The following is an 8,908-nucleotide window of genomic DNA, read 5'->3' as shown; positions in this document are numbered from 1 at the left end:
GTGGGGAGTTCTTTGGTGATGAATGCAATGATGAAGAGTGAATAAATAATGCATGTAGGGTTAGCTAGGTTGGAAAGGTGTTGCTGAAAATGGAAGTGAAGGCCACGGCATGGAATTGTTGTATGGTATGGATGATTCATTGCATGGCAAAGGATAGTGCGATGAATGATGAAAAGCTTGGAAAAGGAAGGGTAGGCCACGGCAACAAGGGAGTGTTTGGAGAATGAATGCAATGATGAAGAGTGAATAAAGAATGCATGTGAATGTGGCTGATTTGGAGGAGTGGGAAGTGGAAAGTTGAAGTGCAATGCACGGCAAAAGGGGGGTTTTCGATGTTAGATGCAATGATGAAGAGTAAGTGCATGTGAGTTAAAGAAGGAGAATGTGGTGAAATGATGAAGTAGGAAGGTGGAAATGCATGTGAATGCATGTGAGTGCATGTGTGTGTGAATGGGTGTTTCTTGATGGTTTTGGGGTTGTGATGCATGTGAATGCATGTGGCTAAGGCTTGTTGATTGGGCTAGAGGTTTTGCATGGCTCAAAGGATTGTTTGATTGGGCTAGGCCCTTTGTTTTATGTCCAAAGTGCATACAAGGCTTTCAAATTCATCCAACACTTTGGCTCCAAACATATGCTATCCATTCCAAGACCAATTTTGCTCCAAAATGCATCTTTTTGCTTCCTTAGCCATATGAACCTAAAAACACACGAAAATGGCTTAAACTACTAAAACAACTATGAATTAACAACATAGATGCACGAAAACAAGCTAAGTAAGTCGCCTAAATATGCTCCTATCAATTAATCAAACGAATAAGTTCGTTAAAGACCTCGGGTTAGTTTTGTGCCGCAAGGCCCAATGGGATTTGAATGTCAAGCCCATTAACTCAAGTTGTATGACAACTTGAATAAACAAAGGGCTTGAAAGCCCAATAAACCCTATAGGCCGGCCATGTTAGAAGAATAGGACTTTTTGTCCATTAGGTCACTTATTTGAAGGGACTATATAAAGGACTTTATAGCCTAAAATTGATATGTGGTAATTTTTGGGGAAAGGATGAGAACACAAGCTTTCCTTTCTCTCTAAAATTTCGGCCACCTTGGAGGGATAATCTAGCAATCAAACTCCTCCAAGGTCACTCATTTCTTCTTCATTATGCCTTGGTGATGATGAAGGAAGATTTGTGAAAAACAAGTTCATTTGAGCAACATCAACAACAACATGCAATTAACAATTAAAAGGCGGAATCATGTTTATATGCACTCAAAAACAAAACTTAACCCATGAACTTCAAAGCCTAGTAGATAGGTGAACCAAGACTCAACTCAAAACAAAGTGAGTTGAGAAATCAATACCTTTGTAGATTCCTCTTTGCATAAGCAAAGGCTAATCACCCAAAGAGAGGGCCTTCATTCCTTGCATCTTAGATCCATGGATTTGGATGGATGAAAAGTTTTCTCCAAGTTCCCAAAATTGAGAACCTCTAAGTCTCCACACCAAGGTAAGATTGAAGAAGAAATGAGTGACCTTGAGGAAGTAAGATTGCTAGATGTTTTCCTCAAGGGTGGCCAAAATTTTAGAGAGAAAAGAGAGCTTGTGTTCTCATCCTTTCCCCCAAAAATAACCCTTAATGAATTTTGGCTATTAAGTCATACTTATTCCTTAATTCATTTGAGTGGCAAACTTGTAAATAAGTCCAAAACCACTCCTTCTCTAACATGGCCGGCCTTAGGGTATTCATTGGGCTATTTGGGCCTTTGTGAATCATTATTCATTAAGTTGTCACACAACTTAAGTCAATGGACTTGACGTTCGAAGCCCATTGGGCCTTAAGGTCCAAAACTATCCCGAGGTCTTTTAACGAACTTATTCGTTTGATTAATAATCATATTAATTAATCCTTGCCATAAATAATTAAACCATTTAATTATTCTTACTCATCTCCGTTGAATCTTCAATCTCTACCTTACACGGTGTACGATCCATTAGGTTCCTTTTAGCGAGGCAGTGGGCGATTCAAACTCTTTCAATTCGATTGTGAATTGAAACTTACTTTCAATTCTCTCGTTAGTGATAATACACTTTTAGGGCTTCCACAAACCATGGTTGACGCCTAGCAGCATGTCATGGTTACCCAAGCTAATCAGAAGAGGTGGAGAACCTATTCAGTTTTAGGATTACAAATGCAATACGGTCTTTCTCTAATACAATACTCTTGACCACATTGTTTGGTTTGATAGTTTATTTATGTCTACTATCCAATGTGAGTCTTGTGCTTATATGATTACCTTGAATGTGATTTGGAACACATTCCTAAATCTCATTCATACTTTGGCCAAAGATTCTTAATCATATCATAGAGTATTCTCCCTCAAACAGTTTGAAGGTTAGAGATCCCTTATTGCGTATTCACTTGCCTCCATGGCTAAGTGGCTTAACCCCAACGATGCCTTGGACACCCTCCTGATGGAGTGACTTTGACATAATCAAAGATTAAGGACCTAACCACAAGATAACTGTGATGCCTCAGGTCAAAAGACTAATTTGCATTATCCCAACCATGAGTTCTTATGTGACATGAATATGAGAACTCTTCGTTGATCGTGTTCAGTGAACTCATTCTCTATTGAGCACCTACGTACTTGTCTTGATGTCACACAAACCAATGACTCGAGACTAGTCACTCTCCCTGAGAGAAGGCATAGCACGTACTGATCTTAACGGACTGTCAATGCCCAATTGACAATCCTATGATCAGGAACGTTTAGGATGTGTCAACGAAAGAATGGTCTCATGAATCTAACTTCTTTAGATCGCATTCTTCCAATCACATATTCCTTGGACTTATCGTTTAAGCATATAACATTTATATGAGACGGCTCAAACAATAATCTTTGCCCTTTACATTTAAACTACATTAGTTTGAAATGTCCGTAAAGTATCATCATATGATTGGTTTTAGGGCACATTTCCAACAATCTCCCACTTGCACTAGAGCCAATCAGCTTAGTCATCATTGATGATACCTCTTCTGTAATTCATTTCATAAATGGCTGAGTAGTAGGCCTAAACAATGGATATCTATATGTTATCCATAGAAGCAACCTTGAGAATAACGACGTCACCATTATACATGATTCTCAATCATGTGGTTCAGTCTCTCATTTGAGTTCGGACCTTGATGAGACCTTGATTCCCTGGCTTGAGCTATCGCCCCATTAGACGTCTTACTCATCTACTTACATTTCTTGAATTCTTTGAAACCTTTTTACAAAGTATTCGGACTTGTGTTTATTCAAAATAAACTATAGTCCAACCGGGAGTGATCTTCGGTGAATGTCATACAACATGAGTAGTATTATGTTGTGGACAAGTGCCACCTAACATCTAAGTGAATTAACCTCAACAACTTTGTGATTCTTTCTTCTTTCCAAAAGAATAAAGATTCGAACATTTCGCCTCTATACAATTTTAACAAGAAGGTATTGGATCCGGATCTAACTATCCAAAGCATCCATCTATAACCAACTCGTAACTTATATTTTAGAGGTATCACAACTCAGTTGGGATTAGTCACTACCTTGCAACCTTTTGGGTTTTAAGCATCATCGTATTCTAAACAGTTAAACTACCACATCATCTCTACTATAGAGACAACCAATTAAATTACAATAATCTAATTATTGATTAATAAAGAACAATGTTTTGTCAAACAAAACATTCATCCATCTCTACTATAGTGACGGATTTAAGTTCCTTAAAATTGGAATGTAAAGACAATCTTTAGTATTTTCCAATTTCTTTGGTAGTTCATATGAGGAAGTAAGTACAATCCGTTTTCGCAGAGATCTATATTTTATTCACTTTCCGAATGTGAAGTACTTTCTCTTCTCTCATTAATCTTCTACTTTTTATTAGCACACTTTTACAACAATTGTAAAACATAGTTGCTAATACAGAATCATGTATTCAAGTAGAAGAACCAACTGTTTTGAATTATTCAAGAACATTTTACAACACCTTCGAAAGGTGTGTTCTTTAACACTTGCAAGACATTTCTTGCAAATACCCCTTCCAATGTCCATCCTTTCATAAAGAAAGTTTGTTCCCTTGGAGTTATTTTGCCTTCTTCATTTGACTTCCCTTTTGACTACAATAGTCATGGTCCCTAAACTCCCACTATCTCTCTTGAAACTTATTTCAAATGTGTTATACACATCAAACGATTTGGAGAGCGTGCGGTTATTGTTCACTATATAGTTTACAATAAACTTAGTGAACCATTAGGATAGGGACACAAAGGTGAAGTCCTTGCCTAGTTTCCGTCTCGTTAAGTGGTTTAACACTTCAACACTCAATGATTCAAAATCATCATAAGTCCATGTTGATGGACTATTTTTGTCAACCAACCATTATGTTCTAAACATAATAACAAACTTTCAAGAGTTGTTCAAGGCAACTCTCATTTCTTCATACAACAATTTGTAAGTGAAGAATCATGGCACATAAAGCGTCCATGCCCTTGTGCTTACTTCAAAAGTTCCTTGTTTATGTAACAAAGAAACAAGCAATAAAGTTTGTGTTGATTAAGGGTTGTTCAAAGCAACTCTTATTTCTTCATACAACAATTTGTATTTGAAGAATTATGACATTAAAAGTGTTGTCCTTCTCATGTTAGACTTATCTAACATATTCTTCCAATGATACATTATCAATAGGAAGATTGTGAGGATGAGACTACTTAGTTACATCTACAAGCCATTAAAGACAATCTATGGGATTGTAGAACTAAGTCCGGAAATTAAAGCGTTCGGTTTTTCTTTGTCAAGTTTTGGATAGCGTTTGCAAATATATTGGTAATCAAATACATAACGAATATAAATTGATTGATTTTAAGCTATTTGATCCGGGTCTTTAAATCAAAATAGCACCACCCATTATTTTTGGCAAATTCCATATCGGAATTCGAGAGTTTTGGAGGAAACTCTTAGTAGGGTATGGGAGACTCACTATTACCAAGCCCACCTCACGATGATACGATATCGGCTAGCATTAATAATAATGAGAGAGTACGCTTACTCATTTGCATCTCTTGCAAGTACCCATCTTATTTGGCCTCTAGAGAATGTTGCCTCACAATGATATGATATCGGCGCCATTGCACATAGTTAAGTTATTCCCACCATGCTTAGTTCATGAAGGGGTTCAAGAATAGCCTCACAATGATATGATGTTGGCCATCCTCGTTGCCTACACTCACCTCATCATATGCGTATAGACTCCTCCTAAATGTAAGCATGCACTTTGTACTCCCCCATGATAGGGTGAAGCCGGTGTACAAGTCACAAACGATTGGAGCCTACCACGGTGGAAGGCCACGAAGAGATATTCAAAGCATCTCTCGCTTATCAACTTAATATTGATTTGGTTGAGGGTTTTTAGGTCTCATCACATATAAACATACATTTTAATCCAATTAAAACATTTTGGTCCTATTACAACTATTGGTCCATATGATTGATTTAGTAGTATATAATACTCCCACTATGCTTTTAAAACGGTTTTTAAAGCAAGACTATATGGTACTACTAACACAAGATTTACATTCATTGATGGACTATATAGTTGCCTTAGGGCCTTAGGATGACTATGAACCTTTGACTCGATTCAACACGAGCCTAGTGTTGAATCTCGGTCTAGGGATGGTGATTGATTTTAGTTACGCGTTTAATCACATTAAGGCGTGTTGTCTTATTGGGCGTTGAACCCAACTACTCCAATTTCATGCATATCGAATAAAACAAGAAAGGAGTACTTCAAAGTAAATAAGAGCTTATGCTCTTTTACAACAATTGATCAAATCAAATTACTTTAAAGTAAAGAAGAGCTTATACTCTTTTACAACAATTGATCATATCAAATTACAACCAAAATTTAATCTACACAATCCCATGGTTCAAACAAATTTGAAACGGCCTTTCACATAGCTCAATTATCGTAGGCTAAGGTTCATAATCACCCTTCCTTTAATTAATTAATGCTTAAACTAATTAAACTTGAATGCAACATTTTCATTTGGTTTTTGTATCCATAGATTTGATTTAAATGGAGCTAAATGAAATGAAAATCCAATTCTCATTTAAAGAGACAAAACAATTTTGCTCTCTACCTAATTTGGGCCAAAATGCTATGACCTCAACTTGTTTGGGCCATAGTGCAATTAACCTTAACTTTTGGGCTATTTTGCAAAAACTTAAACTTTTGGGGTCACTTTGTAAAAACACAAAAGTCCACTACTTCATGTAATTACAACTAGAACCCAAAAATTTCCACAAAAGCTAAAACTTCATTAAAGGAGCAAAACAATTTGTCCTTTTAGTGATTTTGGACCTTTACGTAAAAACGTAAACTTTTGGGTCAAAATGCAAATACACAAAAGTATCAAAACTTTATATAATTGCACAAAAGCCCCACAAGGACCCTAATTGAGTAGGGTGGCCGGTTTTGAAGCAAAGTAATAAAAAAAAATTTCAAAGTTTTTGTAAGTGGGGTGTGTGTAATGGAATAAATCATTACACACCTACCCACTAAAATTTCTTTAATTTTTCAAAACAAATATCTAAGATATTTAAACATAAGAAATATTTCAAAACAAAAACTTTATGAAATAAATCAAAACTTTGAATCAAAACACCAAACCTTTTGTTCTTGGCAAGAACATATCAAGAACAATGAAGAACATTCATGAAAACCCATAAGAGCTCCATGAACATTCTTCACCCAAAACCATCCCAAAACCACTCAAACTTAAGGGAAATATCATACAACCATACTAGGGTACATAGGGGTTCCAAAAGTCACTTTAAAACACTTCTAACAAGTCAAACAAGAACCCAAAAATCCACCCTTTGGATTTGGCCGAATTTCCCCAAAAACATGGCACCAAATTTTAGCTCCAAAATTCATGCTCATATGAACTACATCTACAACATTTGAGATGGCAAATTTTCTAACAAAATTTACATTCAAAGAAGCAAGAATAAAGCTTGTGACAATTACAACATTCAAATCACAAACTATGAACTACAAAACCCAAAAGGATTCACCAACTACTATACTTAGGCTCTTGATACCACTTGAAGGAAGATTTGTGAAAAACAAGTTCATTTGAGCAACATCAACAACAACATGCAATTAACAATTAAAAGGCGGAATCATGTTTATATGCACTCAAAAACAAAACTTAACCCATGAACTTCAAAGCCTAGTAGATAGGTGAACCAAGACTCAACTCAAAACAAAGTGAGTTGAGAAATCAATACCTTTGTAGATTCCTCTTTGCATAAGCAAAGGCTAATCACCCAAAGAGAGGGCCTTCATTCCTTGCATCTTAGATCCATGGATTTGGATGGATGAAAAGGTTTCTCCAAGTTCCCAAAATTGAGAACCTCTAAGTCTCCACACCAAGGTAAGATTGAAGAAGAAATGAGTGACCTTGAGGAAGTAAGATTGCTAGATGTTTTCCTCAAGGGTGGCCGAAATTTTAGAGAGAAAAGAGAGCTTGTGTTCTCATCCTTTCCCCCAAAAATAACCCTTAATGAATTTTGGCTATTAAGTCATACTTATTCCTTAATTCATTTGAGTGGCAAACTTGTAAATAAGTCCAAAACCACTCCTTCTCTAACATGGCCGGCCTTAGGGTATTCATTGGGCTATTTGGGCCTTTGTGAATCATTATTCATTAAGTTGTCACACAACTTAAGTCAATGGACTTGACGTTCGAAGCCCATTGGGCCTTAAGGTCCAAAACTATCCCGAGGTCTTTTAACGAACTTATTCGTTTGATTAATAATTATATTAATTAATCCTTGCCATAAATAATTAAACCATTTAATTATTCTTACTCATCTCCGTTGAATCTTCAATCTCTACCTTACACGGTGTACGATCCATTAGGTTCCTTTTAGCGAGGCAGTGGGCAATTCAAACTCTTTCAAATCGATTGTGAATTGAAACTTACTTTCAATTCTCCCGTTAGTGATAATACACTTTTAGGGCTTCCACAAACCATGGTTGACGCCTAGCAGCATGTCATGGTTACCCAAGCTAATCAAAAGAGGTGGAGAACCTATTAAGTTTTAGGATTACAAATGCAATACGGTCTTTCTCTAATACAATACTCTTGACCACATTCTTTGGTTTGATAGTTTATTCATGTCTACTATCCAATGTGAGTCTTGTGCTTATATGATTACCTTGAATGTGATTTGGAACACATTCCTAAATCTCATTCATACTTTGGCCAAAGATTCTTAATCATATCATAGAGTATTCTCCCTCAAACAGTTTGAAGGTTAGAGATCCCTTGTTGTGCATTCACTTGCCTCCATGGCTAAGTGGCTTAACCCCAATGATGCCTTGGACACCCTCCTGATGGAGTGACTTTGACATAATCAAAGATTAAGGACCTAACCACAAGATAACTGTGATGCCTCAGGTCAAAAGACTAATTTGCATTATCCCAACCATGAGTTCTTATGTGACATGAATATGAGAACTCTTCGTTGATCGTGTTCAGTGAACTCATTCTCTATTGAGCACCTACGTACTTGTCTTGATGTCACACACACCAATGACTCGAGACTAGTCACTCTCCCTGAGAGAAGACATAGCACGTACTGATCTTAACGGACTGTCAATGCCCAATTGACAATCCTATGATCAGGAACGTTTAGGATGTGTCAACGAAAGAATGGTCTCATGAATCTAACTTCTTTAGATCGCATTTTTCCAATCACATATTCCTTGGACTTATCGTTTAAGCATATAACATTTATATGAGACGGCTCAAACAATAATCTTTGCCCTTTACATTTAAACTACATTAGTTTGAAATGTCCGTAAAGT

The sequence above is a fragment of a genome, unplaced genomic scaffold (assembly GCF_019419815.1).
Source record: "Pyrus x bretschneideri cultivar Hongxiangsu unplaced genomic scaffold, Pyrus_bretschneideri_v1 Contig92, whole genome shotgun sequence".
Classification (NCBI taxonomy): Eukaryota; Viridiplantae; Streptophyta; class Magnoliopsida; order Rosales; family Rosaceae; genus Pyrus; species Pyrus x bretschneideri.
Note: the sequence above shows the minus strand (reverse complement) of the source record.